The sequence below is a fragment of the Tamandua tetradactyla genome, chromosome 1 (genome assembly GCF_023851605.1).
Source record: "Tamandua tetradactyla isolate mTamTet1 chromosome 1, mTamTet1.pri, whole genome shotgun sequence".
In the NCBI taxonomy this organism is placed as follows: domain Eukaryota; kingdom Metazoa; phylum Chordata; class Mammalia; order Pilosa; family Myrmecophagidae; genus Tamandua; species Tamandua tetradactyla.
Window position 1 is genome coordinate 209071262 of NC_135327.1, and position 19594 is coordinate 209090855.

The window sequence follows — 19594 nt, forward strand, 5'->3', positions numbered from 1 at the left end:
GAAATAAGTGAATAAGCATTTAAAAAGTGCAAAGCAAATTCCAGTGCTAAGGGGAGGGAGAGTGGCATATTTATAGAGCAGCATTTGTTGAAATTGAGAAAAATTAAAAACAAAAGAGAAATGTCATTGTGGCTACAGGTCTGTGGTTAAATGTTTGGTATGCTTCAGAAATTGTTTGGAATAGGCAGGTGGAGCTCTCCAGTTTGCCAGGGTGGGTGAAGTTCAATCAGCTGTGAAAGGTTATGTCGGTTGAGACAGGTCAGTTCAGTTTCCTGTTATTTTGTCAATTTATGCGATATAACTCAATTTGCTGAGCTTGATAAATATACATAATGTAAAAATATGACAATGTGCTTATTAGGTACGACTTATGTGCCCCAAACCAAATATATATATATATATATTTAACATTGTAAAGCACTGTGATTTACAGTCTACTATAAATGTTAGTATAGAAAGGAGATGCATACTAAAAATACATTAATGACATATCAAGCACTGGAATTTGCTTTGCACTTTTTAAATGCTTATTCACTTATTTCATTCTTCTTCTGAAATTTCTTAATACCTAAAGATTTAAAGGGAAATTCCGAATTTTTTCTTTCTAATAATAATTCTCTAGCAGTTTCTATGTGCATATCCAGTAGCAGCTTCCCTTTAGAGCCTCTCAAGTTTTGGTAAGAGCACCTGGAGTTCTTAAACAGATTTCCAATCATTAATTAAACTTTTTCACTCATTGTTCATAAGTATTCAATTGCTTTCAACATTCTTTCAGAGCAAGAGATTGAGCTTATGATGCCATCCAGTGAGAATTTTTCCTTTCAAGTAATGTTATCCAAATTAAGAACAATATCCCTATATCAAATTTGCCTCTTCTCCTTTGACTGATATGGCACTTCCCCAGAAGAAAGGAAGAACAGTAATTAGGAATCAGGGAAAAGCCATTTTAATGAGCCACTTGCCCACAGGGCAGGAAAAAGTGAAAATGTGAGCAAGGACACTGCAGTAGAATGTGATAGCTATCATTTCTGTCATTCTGGCCCTCTTCTCCATCCTTTTTCTTCTAGTAACCTTAACTCCTTTTCATTGGGGCTATTGAGCATGCCTGGCACTCAGACCCATAACAGCACCTGTCCCACCTGGAACATCCACAGTGACAATTCCTCGGGACAATGACTGGTCCAAGAGATGATCACATGGCCTAGGCTAGGCCAGCAGAAGCGTTCTAGCATGGAAAGTTTTACTTGTATGGAGAGTGAGGTCTTTATTCCTTTTTTATGAGAGTTACAATGCTATAGGACTGGGACTGTCCACAGCCATTTCTCTTGACGTATGGAGAGAACCTGCACAAGGAGACAAAGGGCATCAACACATGAAGGGAAGTAATAAAAGCATGCATGTGGGACAAATATAAAGAGAAGCTGCCCTCAAGCATTGGGTCCCTAGCTCCACTGTGAAGGCAAGATTCTTACAACACTTTTGTGATGCTCTGAGGACCTCAATGTTCTTCCCAGCTCCTGTTTTATGCTTAAATTAGTTGAACTGATTTGTTATTTAAATACAAAAAAAACATCCTAACAATTTAATTCTAGGAAGTGTGGTGGTAAAAATGAGAGACCCCACAAATGAGCAACCACCTTGGTCAAGAAGTGTACGGTGACAGAGAGGATTTGTATTTGTAATGTGGCAGCAAAAATAATTGTTATTGTTAGACCACGATTCTGCAGCAACTAGTATAGATGTGATAGAACTACATCAGTTTATTAAAATAATTTAGTTACTTCTTCTGGATTTTAGTGAAGATCTGCCAAAAGAAATGTAAGCTTGAGTCCAAACTGCTTTACATGAAAGCAGAAACAGAACAGTATACAGCTTTATAAATTAAAGCTTGTTCTGCCTAAGACCATAAGTTTAAATGACTGAGATGCACATAATCACATAACTTGCAAAAATGCAAAAACCAGCCTATCTCTCCAGAGTTAGTGATTGAAATACAATCCAAATGAGCTAAATCTTGGTCCAATTTAGAAAAATTCAAACTTGGAAAGACAACTGTCTAATATTCACAACGGTGAAAATTTCTAGCAGTCAAGTTTGAGAATGTAGCAGACAGTATTAGCCATTGCTCTTGTCAGCCCAGCAAACTCTTTTTTGTTCTTTTTTTTATCATCACATAGTTGTGTATTCATCACCATGATCATTTTTTGAATATTTGCATCACTCCAGGAAAGGAAATTTAAAAAAAAACCAAACAACCCATACATCCTATACCGTTTACTCCTCCCTCTTATTGACCAAAGTATTACAATCTATCCAATTTATTTTACCCCTTATCCACCCTACTATTTATTTATTTATTATTCATATTTTCTGAATCATCTGACCATACCCTGGCTAAAAGGAGCATCAAATGATGAGGTTTTCACAATCACATGGTCGGTCACACTGTAAAATCATCTTCAAGAATAAAGGCTTCTGGAACACAGCTCAACAGTTTCAGGTACTTCCCTTCAGGCACTCCAATATACCATAAACTAAAAAGGGATATCTATATAATACGTAAGAATAACCTCCAGGATAACCTCTTGATTGTGTTTGAAATCTCTCAGCCATTTTGTCTCATTTCTCTCTTCCCCCTTTTGATCAAGAAGGCTTTCTCAATCCCATGATGCCATGTCCCAGCTCATCCCAGGAGTTCTGTCCCATGCTGCCAGGGAGATTTACACCCCTGAGAGGCATGTTCCATATAGGGGGGGAAGCAAAGTGACTTCACCAGCTGAGTTTGCTTAGAGAGAGAATGGCCACATCCAAGCAACAAAAGAGGTACTCTGGGGGTGAATCTTAGGCATAACTTTAAGCAGGTTTAACTTATCCTTTGTAGTAATATGTTTCACTGGGGCAAACACTAAGACTGAGGGCTCAGCCTATTGATTTGGTTATCTCCACAGCTTGTGAGAATATCAGGAATTCTCCAAATGGGGAAGCTGAATATTTCCTTCCATTCCCCCAATCCTCCAAGAGAACTTTGCAAATACTTTTAATTCACTGCCCAAATTACTCTGTGATATATTGGGGTATCACACTAACCTGGACAAACCAACAAGATCTCATGCCCTATTCAAGATTCCATGTACTTATGGTGTTCAACTAAACGGACCATACAAGTGAAATTAGGTAATGTGCTACCCAAAATATAAATTTTGCACAAAATAAACATCTCTCCCTTTGGTTCACACAGAAGTTGAAGTTTTGAAACATGGACCATATCATTCTTTACCCTGTTTTCTGATTCATCTTGGTCCTATCCAGATCAGCTTCATTCATATCTCTGGTTGAAGTCTGATCCTTTTTTTAAATTTTATTTTTGTTTTTTCTATTTTTAACTTTTTTATTGAATACTATAATATAAATACAAAGCAAAGAAATATGGGCAATTGGTTTGTTTCCATCTTTTGGTGATTGTGAATAATGCTGCTATGAACACTGGTGTGCAAATGTCTGTTTGTGTCATTGCTTTCAGTTCCTCTGGGTATATACCAAGTAGTGCTACTGCTGGGTCACAGGGTAACTCAACATTTAATTACCTAAGGAACTGTCAAACAGTCTTCCATAGTGGCTACACCATTATACATTCCCACCAGCATTGCATAAGTGTCCCAGTTTCTCCACTCATTTATAGTTTCCTGTTTGTTTAGTAGCAGCCATTCTTATAGGTGTGAGGTGGTATTTCATTGTAGTCTCGATCTGAACCATCCTTGGATTCCTGGTGTAAACCCCACTTGGTCATGGTGTATAATTCTTTTAATGTGTGGTTGGATTCAATTCACTAATATTTTATTGGGAATTTTGCATCTATGTTCATTAGGGATATTGACCTGTAGTTTTCCTTTCTTATAGCATCTTTACCCAGTTCTGGTATTAAAATGATGTTAGCTTCATAAAATGAGTTAGGTAGAGTTCCTTTTCCCTCAATTTTTTGGAAAAGTTTGAGAAGGATTGGTGTTAGTTCTTTCTGGAATGTTTGATAAAATTCCCCTGGGAAGCCATCTGGCCCTGGGCTTTTCTTTGTAGGAAGATTTTTGATGACTGATTGAATCTCTTTACTTGTGATCGGTTTATTGAGATCTTCTATTTCTTCCTGAGTCAGCGTAGCTTGTTTGTATGATTCCAGGAATTTGTCCATTTCATCTAAGTGGTCTAGTTTGTTGGTGTATATTGTTCATAGTATCCTCTTATGATTTCTTTTATTTCTTCAAGGTCTGTGGTAACACACCCCTTCTGATTTCTGATTTTGTTTATTTGCATTCTCTCTTTTTTTTTCTTTGTCAGTCTTGCTAGTGGCCCATCAATTTTATTGATTTTCTAAAAGAGTGAATTTTGGGCTTAATTGATTCTTTCTATTCTTCTTTTGTTCTCCCATTCATTTATCTCTGCTTCAATCTTTGTTATTTCTCTTCTTCTGTTTGTTTTGGGGCTAGTTTGTTGTTCTTTCTCAAGTTCCTCCAGGTGTGCTATTAAGTACTCAATTTTTGTTCTTTCTTGTTTTTTAATATGGGTACTTAGGACAATAAATTTCCCTCTCAGCACAGCCTTCTCTACATCCCTTAAGTTCTGATAAGTTGTATTCTCATTTTCATTCATCTTGGTGGCTACTGATTTCTTGAGAGATTTTTTTCTTTTACCCACTGGTTGTTTAAGAGTGTGTTATTGAATTTCCATATATTTGCGAATCTTCTCATTCTTTGGTGGTTATTGAGATCCAGCTACATCACATTGTGATTAGAGAAAGTGTTGATACTTCTTTTAGTCTCCAGTATCTTGGAGCATCTAGAAGGAAAACCTAAAATTGTGGAAGTATAACCCACACCAAACTCTGAAGTCGGTTCTAAAACTAATTGTGCAGTATACTATGAGATTCTTTTATTTTTTGTGTGTATATTACTTTCACAATAAAAAAAATTTTAAATACCCATCTTGATTAGCTGAAGTTACTCATCAATAGGTAAATATGTTTACAAGGCTTTTATGTACAAGGATGGATTAAGTTTAAGAAAATGTTTTTCTAGGGGAACATAGTTCCAAGCCACCACAGACTCTTCACACCTTTCATTTCAAACTCACTTCTTCTCTAGATATTGATGAGACTGATAGTATCATGGTTCATTTAGATGCCCAAGGAATAAACCTTAAAGTTAAGCCACATTCATTCTCATTTCTTCTTATTTGTTCTCCTTCTGAAATGCACTTTGTTCTCTGTTAGCTAATTTTCTTTTTCATCTAGACTGCCTTTGCCTTAATTGGTTTTCCTTTCTTAGTCTTTTCCCTCTTTTCAACCTATGTATGCATTACTAGGCCCAAAATATCTCATCATATTATTCTTTTTAATATTTCAAGTTTGCCTTTTTGATCCAGCTTTTACCATGTAATGTCCAGTTATTTAGTATGGGTATAAGGCCTTTTATGGTTTGTCCTAGCTTACCTACTTTTCCATCCTAATTCCCTGTATACATTTTTCACATAAATAATAATATGACTTTAAGCATACAGTCACATTTCTTTTTTGTTGTGTTCTGGTCTGAGATTTGTCTGGTTATGAATTATGTCCTTTTTTTTCAATTAAATATATAGTGAGTAAGATTATGTTTTTGGGTCACAGTGTATTAGAATGGATAAATGGGATGTTACAACTAGTTCAGGCAGATTTTTTTTTAATTGAGTTACCTACACGTACCACAAAGTCCTTCCAGTGAATATAATCAGTGGCTCACAATATCATCATATGGTTTTGTGTTCGTCATCATGATCATTTTTGGAACACTTGCATCACTCCAGAAGAAGAAATCCATGCATCCTACACCCCTTGACCTTTCATTGACCACTAATATTGCAATCTACCCCAATTTTATTTTTGACCCTTATCCCCCTGCTATTCATGCATTGTCCTAATTTTTTATGCATCTGCCCAAACCCTGGATAAAGGGAGCATCAGACATAAGGGTTTCATAATCACACAGTCACATTCTAAAAACTGTACAGTTATACAATTGTCTTCAAGAATCAAGGCTACTAGAACACAGTTCAATAGTTTCAGATACTTCCCTCTAGCCAGTCCAATACACCATAAACTGAAAGGGGATATCTATATAATAATAAGAATGACCTCCAGGATATCCTCTTGACTCTGAAATCTCTCAGCCACTGAAACTTTATTTGTTTTATTTCTGTCTTTCCCCTTTTGGTCAAGAAGGCTTTCTCAGTCCCATGATGCCTGGTCCCAACTCATCCTTGGTAGTCCTGTCTCATATTGCCAGGAATATTTACATCCCTGAGAGTCCTGTCCCACGTAGAGAGGAGGGCAGTGAGTTCACCTGCTGAGTTCAAGCTGATTTATACAATTCCTTAAGAATTCCAGGAACTTTTATATATCTGCTGGTGGCTATAGGAATGAGGAAGGTGATGTCTGGGTGTTTTTCATCTTAATGTCCATAGTAATTACTTTAAAAAGACCTAAGAGAAGTGGCACAGAATAACTAGCAATATGGTATCTGTTTAATATCAAGTAGTCTTCATTTTCTCCACAGAATCCATTTCCGTTGAAAATCAACTCCAGCCCATAGGATAAGGCCCACTTGTGATTCTGGACTTTGTGTAATTGTGTTTCTTGTGTCCTCAGAGGTTTTAAGGAAAACCTAGTTCCCATATAAATGTCACTACATTTATTTATTTGACTTTTTTATTGTTAATTTTGTTTAACTCTGACTTTTTTTGTTAAAGAAATTGAAAGAGTTAGAAAAAGAAGAAGACCTAAGAACAGCTGCTGGAGAATATGACAGTGAATCTGAGAGTGAAGATGAGGAAATGGTGGAAATCTGACAATTGGCAAAGCAAATTAGAGAAAAAAAGAAACTAAAAATTCTGCAGTCCATAGAAAAGAATACACAGGGACCCAGAATGCCTCGAACTGCTAAAAAGACAAGTTTTGTGTCTTTGCAAAGAGGCATGGCCTATTTCTTCAGAAAGTAGATTCCTGGGTAATCATTACTAAATCAAAATTTTCAACCCATATGTGACCATAAGATTCTTTTTTTTAAATATTTTTTTTAAGAAAACAAACAGTACACCTAGAACCATAAAAAATGGGTATCTTACTGTGCAAACAAAGGTTTTACAGTGATTATTTGAATACTTTTATTTAAATATGCCTATGGTTAAGCAAACTAAGATGGCCATAAGATTTTACGTATTTTGTTTTGTTTGTATATGTTGACTTACAAAATTCATTTTTGATCTTTTCTATTTTGATTAATTATTGTGTCCTTTCTTGGCCTTTCAAGCTTCAAGGCCAGCAATTTTGGATTCAATCACTTTGCAATTGTACAAATTAAGATTGTAATTTTTGAATTGTAGGAGCTTAAAGCCGTCAGTTAACCTGTTCTTATTCTTTTATTTGTGTTTGATTAGGACTGTTATCTATTGCAAGTTACAGAAATATAATTTACAAGTTGCAGAAACCTAACCCAGTCTTAATTTAAACCCATGAGGCAGTTTATTGGCTGATGTGGCAAGAATCACACTTCAGGCACAGATGCATCAAATGATGTCAAGACTCTATCCATTTTTTAGCTCTCTTTGAGCATCATCTCTTCAGTCTGTAACATGTCAGGGACAGGAAGTAGAAGTCTGTCATATCAGGCTTGGGGCATATCCCTATCCCTGTGACCAGATCAGGGTCCCATGACAGCATACCTGAACCATATGGGGCAGGCAGTCGAGAGGAACGATTTCCCTAAAAAGGAGGATAGTGATCCTGGGAAGTTAAGGAAAAGAAATACCTTGATTTTCTAATGGAAAAGGAAAGGAAATACCTTGAAATTCTAGAAATCACAATGAATATTCATTTATTTGAAAAGACATTTCATATAATGGCAAATGACTGGTATTGACAGACTTGGATGTTTCGTTTTTGTATTCCTCTTAGCCATGTTTAGTGTTTAGAAGGATTCCATGCTCTAGTTTCTGTTAGTGGTAAGGAATTCTTGTCCTTCCTTGGCTGTGAAAGCACAAGTTTCATCTCTGCCTTTGGTTTGGGTCTTTGGACGCATTGCTTAACCTCTCAGCTTCAGCGATCTTGTCCATACAGTGAAGACAATAATTATTTAATCCCAGTGTTGTTGGGAAGAACAGAAAGACATAAACGTAACATCCTAATGTGTTTCACACAATAAAATGCATAGTAAGTGTTCATTTTCTTGTGGTTTAATGAGTCAGGTTGAGGTGTTCAAAAACTTGAAAGCAATCCCACGTAAAAATATAGTTTCTTTAAAAAGTATATTAAAGGGTGGTGTGATGGTGGCTCAGTGGCAAAATTCTTGGCTGCCATTGCCAGAGACCCAGGTTCAATTCACGGAGCCTGCCTGTGTTCCTCCCCAAAGAAAGAAAGAGTATTAAAAATCATCATAAAAGGTATATTTTCCTTTGAATTTTTTTAAATATTTCATCAGACTAAAAAAAAAAAAGTTACCCTATTGTTTCTTTTTCAGGTTCAGCAGAAAGTTTTGGAGAATGAGATGCGTAATCTTGGTGTTGACATGGATGATAAAGACAATGTAAGTGTGTAGGGATGGTTTCAGATATTTATATAGTTGCATAAAACTTTGCAAAGAAGGCCAAGATTTTTGGTATCTGTGGGAATAAAAGTAGATTTGAAAAATATGGGAGAAAAGAAATTAGAACTTTCAACATTTCTATTGAGATTTATTGGCAAGGAATTTTGATTTGCAGTGACTCACTTGATACATACCTCATTAATTAAATGAGAATAGTGGCTTAAATCATGTTAGCTACTTTGTTGTAGTTCCCTATCAGAGACTATTTCAGGACGTCTGTATAAGAGACTCAAGGATCCTGTGCCATTGGTGCAGAAGGATGATATTTTCACGACTCAGTTTTGTTATTGTTCACAATATGTGAAAACTTTTAGGAAAACTTTGGGCATTCACAAGTGCTTAATTAACAAAATCATCTCTGAGATTGAGGGAAGTTTCCCATCCATTAGTTGAATATTCCATTTTCATTAACATTTCCATTCATGTGAGGTGACCGTGATGCTTTTTTATTTTTCATTTTTGTCAATTTATTTTACACACACAGACACATACACACACACACACAGGCAGCATACATTATCTTCTATTTCCATGTTAATGAAAACTTGGAAAAATACCAAAACAAAAAGGAAAACAAAAAGTCACACAAAAATAATTTAGGTTAGATGTGTTTAATTCGCTTTTCTATGCATAGGACTTTTTATTTTTATATTTTCCTTCAAAAATATATATTTATGGACATACTTTGTGCATATTACATCTACCTTTCATATTTAATTGAGTATAAACTATACAGTTTCATTTGAGCATTTTGGGGTGCTTACAATTTAAAAACATATTTGCTGTCTCTTCAGAGAAATTAAGGTTGTTTATAAGAAACATGTAAATTTGTAAAATCGGCATCAGGAGGTGCATGACTGGTTCAGTGGTAACATGCTTGCCTTCCATGCCTGACATCTGGGTTTAATTCCCAGACCATGCATCTAAAATAATAATAATAATAAATTGGTGCTGGGGAAAAATAAATTGGAATAGAATGTCAAAGAGAATAAAGAGATAAATTTGTCTTCTACAATTTCTTTACTTGAACCGTGACTGATTTTAAGCTTTCTTGTTGACTAAAATCTTGATGGTTTAATTAATTTCCAATTAATTATCAAATAGACATGAGATATTACCCAAGACAGAATGATTTAGGCTCTCAGTAGTTCACTGGAAGAATTCAGAAGTCTTCACTACCCCAAAAATTAGAAGACATCTCAAGTATTAATTAGAATTCTCATTGTTTTACTATTATGAATTATGTTTTTGGTTAAAAGAACTGTTTCCTATTCCAGATTAGTTTCTAAGAACAGATTACTAGAAGTGGAATTACCAGATTCAAAGGGGGGATAATTGTATTAAATTCCATTCCAGAAGGATTAGATAATTTGAGTTTTAATCAGCAGCATAGAATATCTGTTTGCCTATATCCTTATGTACTTGTATGGCTTCTGATTTTTCATTATTTATTAAGTATTGTGCTTAATCACTGCTTACCTCTTTTTGGGGGCATTGGGAGGGTGGGAAGTGCATGGTCCGAGAATCAAACCCGGGTACTGTTTACCTTTTGAGATAGTTTATTATTTCTAGTTTATAGATGAGTTAGCAGCATTAGTGGGGTTAAGGGATTTACTTAAATCTCCACAGCCAGCAAAAGGCAGAACCGTGACCTGGCCTGTCTGACTACAGAATCTACCCTCTCAATTACTAATGTGTCATTTCTGTGCTTAATACCAGGGTTGAATCTTCTGTCTGATGCTTATTACTTTGTGTCCATATAGCCCCCAAAATGCAGGCATGAGAGAGAAATAATTCATTATGTCTGAAATATAAACTGTGGTGCTAATCTAAAGGTCTAGGTTGTAAGGGGAGCAATTTTGAAATTGGCAGCTCTTAAGTAAATTTTTAAAAATGAAGTTAAATCACCTTTGTAACATTAAAGCAGCTTATGTTAACTGAGAAAGAACATTTGACCAGTAAATAATCAGAATTTAATTGTGTGTGTTTTAAAATCCTCAGTTTATTTGATTTTATTTTAATGATGCCCAGGCCCACTATGCAATCCAGGCAAGAAGATCTCGGAGTGCTACCAGGAAAAGAAAATTAGGAAGACTCTGTACCGCTTTCTTCTATAGCTTGGAGTCGTAGATGCTCTTGAACGCCACGTGATGTTTCTGGTCTTAGGGATGTCAAGGTTAGTGTCTGTAAAATGTAATATAGTAATTTTGAAAACCTCTATTATTGGGTGGGCCATGGTGCCTCAGCAGGCAGAGTTCTTGCCTACCATGCTGGAGACCCAGGTCTGATTCCCAGTGCCTGCCCATGCAAAAGGAAAAAAAGAAGAAAAAAAAAAAACTCTGTTATTACATTAAAGCTCAGGGTAAACACCAGCAGTTATCATTTGGAACAAATGAGAATTGACAGGGAGAGGTTTAAAAGTTATGTATCCCCCATACCTGGCCATTCTATAGAGACATGTGCTTGGGCTAGGGTACAGTGGCATGCTCAGCTGGTGAACCATTCCTTAATGCTTTCCTGTTGGGGGCGGGGGTGGGGGTTGGAGGTGAACCAAAGAATGGCTTTATGGAATAGGAATAAATACAACTGGACACCAAGTGGTCTGAACTTAGGTTCCAGCAGTTTAGGGAAGTGTTAGGATATGGCACCTATCCAGTATCTGAAGACCCTGGGACTTCAGTTCCAACTAGCCCCTTACCAGGGAAATAACTCAGAGTGAGCTATTTGGGGATGGTTTTTTCAAGTTGGTAGCTTTGGTTAGTTTCATACAATATAATCATTTATAGGGTCTTTGGGGAAAGAAGTTTTAAATGTACAATTTCATTTGCTATAACTTCTTTTCATTTTAAAAAAATGAAAATTCACCTGTAGGAAAAAGTTTACATATAAAGCTGGCAAGCAGCTTTTTTTTTTTTAAGTGAGTTTTAGACTAAAAGATGCCCATGATGGAAAGAACACTTACGGAACTGAAAGTGGGAGAAAGGAAATTTTCTTGAATACCTATGATATTTCAGGCATTTATACTTACTAGTTAATCTTCATAATAGCCATTGTAAGTATTATTATCCCCATTGTCTAGAAACTAGTAACTTACCTGAAGTCATGGCCTTATTTTCATCTGGAAATCTGGATTTTAATATTGTTTTTCTCACTTGTTAATCAGATGTGATTAGTAAATTTTCATGAGTACCAGTTGCACATCCATAATTTGTTTAGGAGATCATAAGAACAGATGTACTCTAATCTTCCAGGTCTGAAATTTATCAATTTCTTATATGCATAAAACTTGTGCCAGATGTGATTTTTTTTAAGTCTTCTTTAGCAGATACTCATTGAGTTCCTATCGCTCTGTGGTGGGTTTGAGGGAAAACAGCAGTGAACAAGACTATTTGGGTCTCTACAGAACTTAGCAGACTAAGGACAGTAGAATGGACTGTTTTATGGTTATACACAACGGACATTGATTTTTCAGTAACTAAAGTGCTTCATGGTTGTCTTTTCCCTCCCTTTTTAGATGATGAAGAAAGCCAAGACCATGATGAAGAATGCTCAGAAGAAGATGAATCGGTTGGGGAAGAAAGGGGAGGCAGATAGACATGTGTTTGATATGAAGCCCAAACACTTACTCTCTGGAAAGAGGAAAGCTGGTAAAAAGGATAGAAGATAAGTGTCCTTTTGAATTGAAATTCACTGAACTGATTTTTTTTTCTTTGTTTTTTTTTTCCTGTTTGTTTGCTTTGGTTTGATATAGTTTCATAAAGTTGAAGAAATGATCTATAAACTGAAAAAGGCAATGAAAATAAGTAAGGCACTTGCTGCTTTGCTGGAAATCATGGCTATTTAACTATACAGGTGTGAGAAATTTTTATTCTTACATATTATTTCAAATATTTTCAGTAGACAGCAGTTTCTGTGTTTAATGGTGTTTTGATTGCTTCAGAGTTGCAGAACTGGAAAGACTTACTGATATGATGACACTTCTGATAGAGAAAACCCTTATTTTCTTTGGCCAAGGGGAGCTTTGCTTTACCACACACAAATAGTCCTTTTTTTGTGGAAAATATCCCCACTGTGAACTTGGGGAGAAGGCTACCAGAGGCCGTGCTTTGTAGGCATGGGATCAAATGGACATTTATGAATATATTAGAAACCAGGGCTTCAAATACTCTCTTAAATTATTTTCCATTCCTTTATACAATGTATCATTGTGAAACTGTCTTCAATTACTTTATCCGAAGTAAACTTTGAGAAAGTACTTTATTTAGTTCATTTTTTGGTTTAATTATGTAATACTATAGACTTGGGCAAATGAAAATGGAGGAAATAAATGACTTTTTTGTTTTCAAAGAAAATATGCTTTAAATATTTTATTTTTCATTTTGCTAATAGAAAACAGCAATTAAATGGGATCTTGCCTTGCTTCAGTGGTCCATTCCTAAAAATTACATGTGTTCAGGAAAATACAAAACACACCTTCAACCTCAACCCCTGAGAACCTCCTGGGAGCCTGTATTCAATTTAAAAGGGAAAAATTGTGAGATACATTTTAACCCAAAACCCCCAAGCTGTTTCCTCAAATGTGCTTGTAATAAAGTAAAATGTAGCAAACTTGTGAAATAAGTCGTTAAAACATCACTTTCTTAACACATTACAGTTCTTAACTGTTGCTTTGTGTGCAGTAATGTGAAACTGTTAACAGCGTCCTCTTCGCTTACACTTAGTTTACTTTTAAAAGTACACATGGGTATGACATTTTCTTTTTGGAATATAACTTGAGACTTTTCTGTAGATGGCTGTGTCAAAAATATCATATTGTATAGCTGCCTTATACCATGTGCAAAAATTAACTCAAAATGCACCAAGGACCTAAATGTAAGAGCTAAAATCATAAAATGGTTAGAAGAAAACAGGGGAAACCTTGTATTAAGAATGGGCTCTTAAATATGACACCAAAAGCATGAGCAACTAAAGGAAAAAGTAGATAAATTGGAGTCATCAGATAAAAACTTTTGTTCATCAAAGGAAAACTTACCAAATGGGAGAAAATAAATGGAAGTCACATATCTGATAAGTGTTTAATGAGTATATAAACAACTCTTACCTCTCAGCAACAAGAACACAATAATTACCCAATTAGAAATGTGCAAAGGTCTTGAATAGACAGTTCTCCAAAGAAGATATTCAAATGGCCAAAAGCACAAAAAAAGATGCTCAATATCATTAGCCAGTAGGGGAAAGCAAATCAAAACCACAATGAGATACGAATTCACACCACTGATACATGCTACAATACAGATGAGCCTTGAAAACTTTATGCTGGGTAAAATAAGCCAAAAAGAACAAAAACTGTATGATTCCACAAACATGGAATTTCTAGAATAAGCAGATTCCCAGAGAAGGTTAGAGGTTGCAGGGTTTAGAAATGGGAATGGGGAGTTATTACTATTTCATAGATAGTTTCTGTTTTGGATAATGAAAAAGGTTTTGTAGTGAAAAGTGGTGATGGTCATACAATATTGTAAAAGAAATTAGTGCCATTGAAATTGTACACTTAAAAATGTTTAAAGTGGGGCGGTGTGATGGTGGCTCAGCAGGTAGAATTCTTGTCATGTCGGAGTCCCAGGTTCTTTTCCTGGTGCCTGCCCATGTGGAAAAAAAAAAAACACCAGTGTTTGAAGTGGCAACTTTTATGTTATATATGTTAACACAAAGTCATATTGAAGGTTTGTGATGTAAATTTTCTTACATACATACATACTGAAAAAAAATAATTTAAGACGTTTTCAAATTCCAAGGGATTTTGATGTTTGAGGAAACAATAACCAGGAGAATCATCTGGAGTATATGTTTGCAACTGTTGAATAAAGTAATAAAGTTCTGCTTAATATGCATTTGATACCTTAGAAAAAGTTCACGTGAGAGGTTGGGACCAAGAAGAGAAGTAAAGCAAATATAAAGGTTATTTCAGGCTTCCAAAAGGTGATAAAGACAACTAAAGGCATTATCAATAAGGAGTGAAACATAGAGCCCTTGGTCTAGAAGTAATACATTATTTAATTTCTTATTTAAGGATGCTGCTTTGAAGGAGGAATGAGCTTCTTTTAGACATCTCATCATTTAGACTGCAGTAAATTAAGGAGCACATGTATAGGACCTGTATTACTCAAACATAGTGAAGCTCAGTCAATTATAAAACCAGCCTGAGTGGGCCATCAAAGGCATTTTTTAAGTCTCCGGGAAGATTCCCTAGTCCTTAGGCTTTTGCCCGAGTTAAATAGGTGTGGTGTCTCAGGTACTCATTGGATTCTGTCTGCTACTCTTGGTGCCCACAGAACTGGCTGTTGGTTTCTTCAACTGGGAGTATGTATAAGTATGAAAATTTTGCCACCATGATATAAATTTTTTATTATTCTTGTATAGTGCCTGAGAGTTAAAAATCTACTTCTGATCATTTGTTTCCTTCTACACTTTTATTCCTGTACCTCTGTCTTTTTTCCCTTGCCTTTTATGTCCACATTTCCACAATGTTTCTACCCTTATTCCATGGTAAACAAGTTTCCCTCTACTCTTAACCTCTTTGATAAAAACTTTTAGTGGCAATAACTTTTTTGACAAATGCTTCACTATCTTCCCTAGTTGTAATTATTTCAGTTTTCTACTTCCTCTATAGTCATTATTAATCATATTTTCTCTAAAATAATCTATTTTTCAGGGCTGTTCATATCCAATAGCTAAGAGTATCTGTTCTTCTATAATTAAAAAAAAATCTCTACTATTTATGCATGTTTTCCTGAACTGTCTGCCTATATGATGCTCCTTTACCTGAATGTACTTGGAGTGTGTAGTGCTTTTAAAAATACATTTTCTTGGCAGTCAGAGCAAGAGCTGTAACCTCTGGCTGTGGCAGTGGCAAGACCCTCTGTTTCAAAAAGATAAAAGAACATTAGGATCATTACCTGTTTCATCAATTTCTCTTAGGTTTGTCCAGGAAAAAAAGGGAAATATGATTCTGGGAGCAAAATAATCTCATTTTAGAAAAAATGAAGAGCTTTGAAACTTGTCCCTTTCTGGCCATATTGGATTTGACAGTCTCCCTGACCAGTTGGTCAGCAAGTCTCCTTCTCAGGGATTCTATCTCAACATTCTGTGTGGTGAGACAGGTATTAGGAAATCAGTGCTAATGGATACTGTCCAACACCAAATTTGAAAGTGGCCCAGCTACTAATTATGAACCAGGTGTCCAGTTAAAAGCCAGAAGTTATGAGCTTCAGGGAAGCAGTGTAAAGCTGAAGTTAACCATTGTTGACACTGTGGAATTTGGAGACAAATAAATATGATAGCTATAAACCAGTAATAGATTATATTGATGCATAGTTTGAGGCCTATCTGCAAGAGAAATTGGAGATCATACATTCTTTCTTCAGCTACAAGGATAGAAGGATCTATGCCTGTCTCTACGGAAATTCACTGAAATCCCTGAAACTGGTCACCATGAAAAAGCTGGACAGTAAGTTGAACATCATTCTAATAATTTCAAAAGCTGACACCATTGCCAAGAATGAATTACACAAATTCAAGAGTAAGATCATGAGTGAACAAGTCATCAGTGGCATCCAGATACACCAGTTCCCTGAAGATGAAGAAACAGTGACAGAGATTAATGCAATAGTGAGTATCTGTTTCCCATTTGCAGTGGTCAGCAGCAAAAAATGGCAAAGGCCAGGCAGTAATTTTGGGGTACGGTGCAGGTTGAGAATGAAAACCATTGTAATTTTGTGAAACTCCAGGAGATACTGATCTGAGTGAACATGGAAGACTTGTGAGAACAGACTTACACTGAACTGTACTGGCACTATAAGTGCAAGGAGGTGGGCTTCAAAGACATGGATCCTGAGAGCAAGCCCTTCAGTCTTCAGCAGACAAATGAAAGACAACAGAGTGAATTCTTGGGAGGACTACAGAGGAAAGAAGAAATGAGACAAATGTCACTGTCTGTTCAAAAAGAAATTGAACTGAAAGATACAGAGAAAGAGCTTCACAAGAAGTTCATCCTAAAATGGGCACACCAAGTAGAAAAGAAGAAAGTGGAAGACAAGAAGAAGGAGATTGAGGAGGAGGTGAATAAAATTTCCAGAAGAAAGAAGCATCTTATTAACAACAGTCCTGGGCCCAGCAATCTGGGACTCAGAGACCAAAAAGGCAAGGATAAAAAGAATGCAAGCTTCACATAAAGCCTGGCAAGCCGAGGATGTTCCTGCATTCACCTGTTTTTGCAGTAATACTGTCTTTGCCATCTGTGTCTTTTCATTTTATTTTTATTTGTTTACGCTTTTCTAAATACCAATAATTATTAACTTATTTTACTAAATGCGTGTGGGTAGTGGGAAATAATAGAACAAAGGAATGACAGCAAAGCTATGTGCAGCTGGTCTTTGTTCCTAGAAAGAAATGGTTGTTATGTCTGTTCAGAACAGCAGCAGGAAGCATGACTGTTATTTCTATGTTGCTTTGGACTGAAGGAAGGAGGGTGAAATGCTGTTTGTATGTCTGACATGAAAACTTCTCATTGCCTCAGCAGCTTACCTAAAAACCAGGGCAGCCATGACAACAACTTGCATTTTTTAGATTGTTCATCTCAGTGATTGCAAAATCTCTGAACTCACCCTGTCTCTTCTCCACATCTGCTCCAAATCAATGTAGATCTGTGTATAGACAGAAATGTGGGCAAGCACTGTATGAGTTTTTTTCATTTTAATCAGTAACATTATTTGGCCTGGGCTTGTGTGTCTGTTCAAACTGTTTCCTCTAAATAGTTTAAAAGTACATCTGAATCCCTGTCTCTCAAATCTTGGCCAATTTGGTGTGGGAAGACTGTCACAAGAAAACTTACGATTATATTCACTTTTTCTAGTGTAACGTTGATCCTTTCACAGATAGAGATCCATGCAACGTTCTACAAAGGATAATGGTTTCCTCAGTCTGCTAACTACCCCTAAGGAAAGGAATCTTTATAAAGATGCCTAAAATTTGTTCTCACTGGATTGGGTAGGGAGGGCATAAAGATCAATTCCAGGATATCAGTACTATTTCTAATAAAATTTTTAACTAACCAAGAGGAGAAAATTTCCAGAAATGTTTCAGATAGAAAATTTGAAATAAGCTTTGTCATCTGCAGTACAAATTTGTGGAGAAAATGGGGAAGAACACAACACAACCCATGAGTCAGGAGAGTAGAAATTCAAGTTTACATATGGCTTCTATACTTAATCCTTCAATATTTGGCAATAAAGGAAAGAAGAAATAGATCAGCTAGTTTCTCAAATCCAGTTTTCTTGGAATTTTCCTCATCGTTATTATCCTTACCTACCCTCTCTGTCCAAGGCCCATTGAGGCAATACCTCAGAGCCTCAGAGTTGAGGCGGAGAACAAACCTGTATAATATGAGGTTAACTGTACCTGGCATAGAAAAAGTCGTATTTATTTAATCTTTTCTGTACCTGTTCCTTCTGATGCTTATCCTCATCTTGATTGTTTTACTTTATTAAAAAGATCCTCCCAGGTTTCTAACACTATTGTCTCCTGTTTCTTACTTGAAAGGATATTCCTCATGACCCAGTAATTTATGCCTGCAACTTCCTTTTGGCCATGCTTAGTCATGGATCAAGTAAATAGGATGGAATCTAACCCAACCACTCACCCCCATGCTTTTTTTTTTAATTAATAAGTCTTCTGTAGATTGTAATGCAGATTTTTTTTCTTCTTTTTGTCCTCAGTCATATTCTTAGGAGGAAGATGGAATGGTCTTCCATGAATTTAGACTCAATTAGGCCAAGTAAGGAAATAGTTATTGAAGCTCAGATTAAACTAGCAGTAGTCATATAAAGGCAGGTTTAGGAGTTACTGGACAAGGTGTTATTGTATGTCGGCTTTGTTGAATGATTTTAGTCTGAGGCTTCCTATGGAACAGCTAAATCTGAGAGGCTGATTCTAACATTCAACTGAATACTCACATCATGTTCTTGTTCCCACCACTGCTTGTGTGAGCAGTTTAGTGCCATATGACGGAAAATACACATTTAAATGGTTTCTGCCTCACTAAAACCTTATTAAAATGAACCTACTTGTGAAAGGTATCCAATGTCTTTTTTTTTTTTTAAACATGGGCAGGCACCAAGAATCGAAGCCAGGTCTCTGGCTTGGCACGTGAGATTTCTGCCTGCTGAGCCACCGTGGGTGGCCCGCCCCCAATGACATTTTTTTTTAATACCAAAAAACACCAAACAAACGCAAACATTTGTAACTTTTGATCATTCCGTTCTACATATATAATCAGTAATTCATAACGTCATCACATAGTTGCATATTCATCATCATGATCATTTCTTGGAACATTTGCATCTATTCAGAAAAAGAAATAAAAAGAAAACAGAAAAAAATTCATACATACCATTACCCCCACCCCTCCCCCTCACCAATCACCACATTTCACTCTAAATTTATTTTAACATTTTTCCCCCATTACTCATCTTTATTCGATATGTTTTACTCATCTGTTCATAAGGTAGCTAAAAGGAGCATCAGACACACGATTTTCACAATCACATGGTCACATTGTGAAAGTTATATCATTATACAATCATCTTCAAGAAACATGGCTGCTGGAACATAGCTCCACATTTTCAGGCAGTTCCCTCCAGCCTCTCCATTATATCTTGACTAAAAGGTGATATCTATTTAATGCATAAGAATAACCTCCAGGATAACGTCTCAACTCTGTTTGGAATATCTCAGCCATTGACACTTAATTTGTCTCATTTCACCTTCCCCCTTTTGGTTGAGAAGGTTATCTCAATCCCTTGATATTGAGTCTCAGCTCATTCTAGGGGTTTTCTCAGTCCCTTGATGCTGAGTCTCAGATCATTCCAGGA

The 19594-nt window shown here is 36.1% G+C and overlaps 1 pseudogene; it reads left to right on the plus strand.

Annotated features, from left to right (window-relative positions):
- The first annotated feature begins 15560 nt into the window (after positions 1-15560).
- On the plus strand, positions 15561-16897 carry LOC143679864 (septin-11-like; annotated as a pseudogene).
- Positions 16898-19594: the final 2697 nt, after the last annotated feature.